This window comes from Nanorana parkeri, unplaced genomic scaffold, assembly GCF_000935625.1.
Source record: "Nanorana parkeri isolate BGI_ZX_2015 unplaced genomic scaffold, ASM93562v1 scaffold1612, whole genome shotgun sequence".
Lineage (NCBI taxonomy): Eukaryota > Metazoa > Chordata > Amphibia > Anura > Dicroglossidae > Nanorana > Nanorana parkeri.
The window spans coordinates 146,029-153,442 of NW_017307880.1; the positions used below are offsets into that span (position 1 = coordinate 146,029).

The window sequence follows — 7,414 nt, forward strand, 5'->3', positions numbered from 1 at the left end:
ATAATACCTACCCCGGAAATAAGACCTAGTGCGTTTTTTTGAGCCAAAAAAAATATAAGACAGTGTCTTATTTTCGGGGAAACACGGTATGAATTATTGCTCTCACTCTGGTGCATGAGGTGATACCTAACAACATGTGTAGGGTGATCGCCTTCAGATGCATGTTTATGATAACACACACGCTTTTTTAAATACATTTTTTTTAATTTTTACATTTATTTTATTTAATCTTTTTTTTTTTTTACTTAATTGCTATCACTTAATGGGGCTTACAAGCCCCCTATGTGAAAGCATAGTAATTGTGACAGGTTCTCTTGAGGGTAATATTAAGGGTCAATTTGACCCCTAATGTCACCTTTCCACTCCAAATAAGCTATTGGAGCACAGATTGCGCTCCAATAGCTTATTGCCTGGTTTCTGCAACTAAGCAATGACAGCTGACGGACTGAAAGCAATGCAATGAGCGTCGCTTTCGGTTCCTTAGAGCAGGGAGGAGATTGGTAAACGGATGTTCACCAGTCTCCTTCCCTACTTCCAGCCAACTCCCAACAACTGCGACTCCCGACAACTGCAGTCCCGACATCTGCCAATCCTGGAGCCTGCAGAAGGGGCAGCGGAGCCCGGGAATTAAGGCGGAGGAGTTGGGCAGGGAGGGGGAAGTCTTCATTCCCCCTTCACATCACAGTCTCTCTACTACATAATTTTGAGGCACTCCTGGGGAAGCCAGAAGGTATACCAAGGTGCCACTGCACCTGAGGCTGCTGTAAAACACTAGTGTCCCAGCAGCTGCTGTAAATAACTAGTAGAACAGCTAATGAGGTTCGAAGCAGAAGACCACTGAAAAATACTTGAATTTAAAGAAAAAAGGGTAGATTTGAAGCACAGGTTGCTTGCTTTGTAGCGAAATGCTCCTCCACTTTGATACATGTTAGCAAAGATTTTCTTTGCTAACGTAGTCATCCAAATCTGTATAATTTAAAACATTAGGGGGCACCCGGACTTGAACCAGGGACCTCTTGATCTGCAGTCAAATGCTCTACCACTGAGCTATACCCCCAGATACCTGTGCTGAGCTTATAGTGACAGGTGTGGTCACTAATGGTGTTTAGCTCTTGTGAGTCATATTTGTTAAGCAGTATTTGTTTTTCCTGGTTGGTAATTTCTCATGGGAAAAATCTTGGCACTGACCATTACACATGCAAATCTATCATAGTAATGCCATCTTCAAATGTTCCAGAAATTGATTTAAAGCTTTTCAAGGATAAATTCCAGGCAAAGTGAATATTTTTTCAAGAAACAAAATGACATATGAATGCTAAAATTAGCTCAAAAAATAATAGCTGATGGAAGAAGAGGTGGAATGAGTTAATTAGTGCTGATTAAGGTTGCCCAAGGGTTATTAGAAGTAAATATAAACAATTGTTATTGCACATTAAAAACCCCTTTTCACTTGTGAGAATATTAAATACATTGTAAACATAATATTGTTACACCATATTTATTAATAAAGATTTCAAACCCTTGTCTGCAGGCTTCATTTGTACCTGTCTATGCGTCTGCAAAACAGAGCACACAGAGACACCTAATAGCTGCTGTAGTTAATAAAGTGTTAAAGTAGAATTTAACTCTCGTTTTTTTTATTTTGCAAAAATCTACTGCTAGCAATCAGTAGATATTTGCAAAAACATTTAAAAAATTGGAAAATTACCAAAAAGGCACATCAATTCCTGCGGTCCAGTCAGAAAAAATGCTGCAAGCACTATTTTTTCTGACTGGAGCGGAACGCAGGCATTGATATGCTGCGCGTTCCCGTGCGGCTGATCGCATTGCGGCCAGAGGGCGTGGCTATAGTGCCATTCACTTAAATGGATCGGCACGCCCCCTCCCGCCTCGCAAAAAAGTGAGCCAGCCGCAATGCGATCCAGTTTGTTCCGGACAGAACCAGGCCGGAATGCACTGTGTCTGGTGTGAATGGACCCTTAAAGCAGCATGGCGGAGGAAGGAAAAGAATTGTGACTTTAATTATCCTAAACCTAAAAATATCATCTCTGCAGCGCTCCTAGTGAACTAACCACATTCACTCATACTATGAACCCCCCACATACTGTATATTGAAAAGATATAATATATATAAATAACGATCATGAAAAAAACTCATAAACAGGAAAAGTACACAAAAAAAATCTTCTGTAAAAAAACTCAGCATGCCCTATAAAAAAGGAATAGTCTACACTAATGTGATATAAAGTGCTGTATAAAGTGCACTTTATAGTTTACTAGTATGGATTATTACTATGGTAAAGGATAGAGATGCGGCTGGGCTTGGTGTGCACCTAGTTAATCTGCATTTGCCCCAATCTGCTCAAAAGGCTAACCCAATAGGTGTCATCAGTTGTAGCGGGGAATTCCCCAATCCTTTGTGACTTGTAAGCTCGGGACAGGATATGCGCTGATTGGAGGAGAAGGAGGGTGGCCCAGCCTCATCTCTAGTAATGGATTAAGAGTTATCTCTGACTGAGTGCAGTATGTTGGGTTATGTTCCTGACACTCATACGGCCCCATTCACACTTGTGCAAGGGGCCCATCACACAAGTCTTATGAATTGCTCTGTAAGATTTATGAGACCTGCTGCAGGAAGCCCTGTTCAAAGCAATGTCTACTGCCAGTGCCCGTAGCTGTTCCCATGCCACCGCAAATGCTGCAAATATCTACCGACCATCACCCCTATGTGCAGACAATTGTGAATTGGGCCTTTAGAGCTGAAGAAGTAGCTTGGATAAGCTCCAAAAACATCTTCAACCTTACAGAACTCATCCATTGGAATGTGACTAAAGACTATTGATAATACCATGACCTGTACAAATTGAACTTTTACAGATATTTATTAATCTTTTCATTCTAAACAGTGTTAGGCCCCCAAGTGTCCCAGTGTCCACTGCATCTGAACGGGACACCTGGGATTCTGGCGGCAGGAATGAATACTGTATATACTCGAGTATAAGCCGTCCCGAATATAAGCCGAGGGTGGGAAATGAGGCAGCTACTGGTAGATAGATACCAATAAAATGACATTAATATTTATTTAAAAGAAAAATAACCTAGCTCTGTAAGTGGAAAAGGGGGTACAGGGCTACATACAGATCATTTAATACATTCATGTTAGTATAATTGTAAATGTATTGTCTGCACTGTATTAGCAGTATATACTCTATATAGAGTATATACTGCTAATACAGTGCAGACAATACATTTACAATGATCCTCTGCTAACATGAATGGGTTAAATGATCCGTAGTACATGATATGTAGCCCTGTACTATGGATCATTTAACCCATTCATGTTAGCAGAGGATCATTGTAAATGTATTGTCTGCACTGTATTAGCAGTATATACTCTATATAGAGTATATACTGCTAATACAGTGCAGACAATACATTTACAATGATCCTCTGCTAACATGAATGGGTTAAATGATCCGTAGTACATGATATGTAGCCCTGTACTATGGATCATTTAACCCATTCATGTTAGCAGAGGATCATTGTAAATGTATTGTCTGCACTGTATTAGCAGTATATACTCTATATAGAGTATATACTGCTAATACAGTGCAGACAATACATTTACAATGATCCTCTGCTAACATGAATGGGTTAAATGATCCGTAGTACATGATATGTAGCCCTGTACTATGGATCATTTAACCCATTCATGTTAGCAGAGGATCATTGTAAATGTATTGTCTGCACTGTATTAGCAGTATATACTCTATATAGAGTATATACTGCTAATACAGTGCAGACAATACATTTACAATGATCCTCTGCTAACATGAATGGGTTAAATGATCCGTAGTACATGATATGTAGCCCTGTACCCCCTTTTCCACTTACAGAGCTAGGTTATTTTTCTTTTAAATAAATATTAATGTCATTTTATTGGTATCTATCTACCAGTAGCTGCCTCATTTCCCACCCTCGGCTTATATTCGGGACGGCTTATACTCGAGTATATACGGTAGGTTCCTGCCACTGGCATGCCAGATCAGCCCGAGTGAATATGGCCAGCTGTAAAACTTTGTTTCCCAGGTGACTTCTAAGAAATGGTAAGAAACAAAAAAGTGGTTTGGACCACAAATAAGTTCTAACCCACTGCCACATAATTCAGCAGAACAAATAACATAAATAACTGTACTGTATGTCCAGATCACTCAGGAAGGTAAAATCATTTATTTCAACAAAGAAGATAATTAAGAAATACAAATATACACTCCATACAAACATGAAAGCCAAAACATCAATACCAACCAAACTCCTCTAAAATTCGAACATGCACTCTGTGACAATAGAAATAAAGCAGCTTTGCCTGAACCTAGCTCTTATAAAGGGCTAGGAGCTTGCAAAGTGTTTACGTGACCTAAAAACACAAAAACATATCAAATGCAACTAAAAATGTAATCAAGACTAGGCTCCTCTTTAGCAAGGGGTGATGCTCACCTCAAACTGTTGAAATCTGTCCTCTATCTTCTCATTGACTGTATTTGCCAGGTGTGTTCCTAGGCTATTTGCCGCTTGAGGCAGGTGAAGGGGGCTACACCAGCCAGAGCGTTCCGCTCAGCTCCTGGCAACCAGTGACATCGCTGGTTGCCCAGAGCTGGACAGGATGCTGGCCAGAGCGTCCCAGGTTGCTAATAGCTCTTAGCAACCTGGAAAAAAGGGGCGGCAGGCATACACTGTGCAGCAGAGCAGCCATGCCACCTCCCCATGTGACCCAAAGAGATCCAGCCTGAGGCTGCAGCCTCAGGCTGCCTCATTAAAGGGATTTGCCATCTTTTTATTTTTTTATATATGTGTATATATGCCAGGGCTCTAGATGTTGTATTATTGCTACTTTATCTCTATTGTATACACTAGGGATGCAGGGATGCACCGATACCGACTATGAGTACCAATATTTTTTTTTGGTACTCATCGATACCGAATACCAAACCGGAAGTCCTATTAAGGAAGCCGGGCATTGTGTAATGACTCACCACCGCCTTCCTGATTGGCTGGGAAGCCAGCTCCATGCTCCCTGGTGACAAGAGAGCAGGGAGCCGGCTTCCTGGCCAATCAGGAAGCCGGACGGCATGTAATGACTCGCCGCCTGGCTTGCTGATACTGGAAGTTCCGGTATTGGAATTAGTATCGGGAGCATTTTGGCGAGTACAAGTATTCGCCCAAATACTCGGTGTAGACACTGATACTGATTCTAGTATCGGTGCATCCCTGGTATATACTATGCAACTTGATACTTATGACATATATACTGTATACCCTGCTTATACTGTTGAGCTCTATTTTATTACAAGCATTTATATTGTGCCGACAATTTATGCAGTGCATCCATTTTTCTAATACACAATTTGGAACATGTTAATTGTTGGCTGTGTTTATTCTGTACATATTATTTAACTAATCTAGCAAAGTTCCAATATTTCTTGGTAGTGTCAAAACTTGCTGACTTACTCCCACATTTATATTGGCCCATCACTATGATGGGCAGCCTCACTGGCCAATAAGAATGTAAATGAGGTAGTGGCAATGGGAAGTGTTGGAGCTTTGCCCCATCAGAACAGTCCAGAATTTGTCTATAATGGTGGGTACTGCACGCTGCTTTCTGTTACACTTTAAAGCCCAGTTAAAGTTCCCTATATTAGTACTGAAATGCAGTAAGTCCGTAACAGTAATAACTGAGGGCGTAATTATTTTTTCCAGCAGTCCAACTTACTGCAACAAGGGTTAAAGTGGAACTGTGCCCACCAAATTACCTCCCATAACAGTTACGTTCAAGACATGCCACTGGTAGTAACTGTCAAGGTTGCCAGTCTGTTTATTTAATCTGTTATCCAAACTTTCAAGCCATAAAATGGCTGGTGTCATAGCTATCACATGTGCAGCACCATGGTAACTGCAATCAAAATGAAGGCTAAGATGGCACCTTCCTTGGCTGTAAAGGTAGAATGGTGTAGTTCTGCTTTAAAATATCCTGTGCTAGCAGCACATTAGAGTCTAACTGGTCTGTCCCCACTACACGTTACCCTGTGGCCTATGTATAGCTCGACATGCAGCTAAACCCTTCTATTCTGCAATAAACCAGACTGGATGAAATCTTGATGCTTTATTAACAAAACCGAGTGGGTGAAACTGGTGAAAAAAATATGAAAACATACAATCAATATATGAACATGTAAATGAAGTGATAGCTCACAAATATTCAGAGAAACAAGTCCGTTCCTACCAGCGATGCTGCTGTAATTGAGATCTGGGCATTTACTCCATAAATTTGCTCAGGATGGCATCAGGTTCTCTTTTCCTCTGTTCCAAAATGAAATCTGAGTCCCAGAATCCACTTGTTCCCTTCTCCTTGGGCTGAGAAATTACCATAGAAAACCGTTTTCTTTATAGTAAATAGATATATATGCTCTACAGCGCCATCTTGTGGCTGAATTTGAGATGACAGGTAGGTAAGTCAATTATTCACTGCCTGTGGGGCCAGAACACTGACCACTGCTTATCACAGAACACAGTGTTCTGACACCCCACCTGCCCACTGCTCCGATCAACAGCACCCATGCTTCCTGAGCAGTGCTGTTGATTGGAGCACTGGGCACAGGACATGTCAGGCTGCTGGAGTCAGCAGTCCAACTCTCTAAAATGCTGCTAGCACTGGGTATTTTAAAAAAAGAAAGACCTAAATTATTACTGTTTAGGCAGCCTGACTGTGGTACAATAATAATATAGGAAGCTTTAACTGCGCTTTAAACAGAATATTGTGTGAAGGTATTTAGACTCATTTGTAGGGAATACAGATGTCAGCAGGAAATTAACAGTAAAGTGAGGGCAGATATCCCAACTCTCCACAAAACATTTTCTCCTGTAAAGGTTTACTCTGCTCGATCTAGCAGAGTAAACCTTTCCCTGCTGTCTGTTTTTTTTTCTGATATCAGGGCCACCAGACGCCGTCAGAGTAAAAAGAAAAAAAGACAGCATAGAAATGAATAGCTAGATTGCTATTGGCTATTTGAATTTGCAATAGCCAATAGCAGACTAGCTATTGCACTCGCCCACTGCTGCTGTCAATCAGGAGAGGTGGACCTGAAGTTCTCCATCAGGTCCTCCTCTGGTGATTGACAGCTGCAGAGGGCGGGTGCAATAGCCAGCTTGCTATTGCAAATTGAAATAGCCAATAGCAATTTAGCCATTCATTCCTATGCTGTTTTTGTTCTTTATTCTGACAGAAGCAGCTGTCAGGAAAAAAAAACAAAAAAAAAACCAACAGATAGCAAAGGAGCTATTGCTTCCTGTGCTATCTGCCATCATTTCAGTGTGTAGCTCTCCCCCCCCCCCCCCCCAACACCCACTGCGCAGGGGG

General features: G+C 41.2%; 1 non-coding gene across 1 annotated transcript; it reads right to left on the reverse strand.

The window, feature by feature from the left end:
• Positions 1–985: 985 nt before the first annotated feature.
• On the reverse strand, positions 986–1,057 carry TRNAC-GCA. Its single transcript has one exon. It is a non-coding gene; the product is annotated as a tRNA-Cys (tRNA).
• Between the last annotated feature and the right edge of the window lie 6,357 nt (positions 1,058–7,414).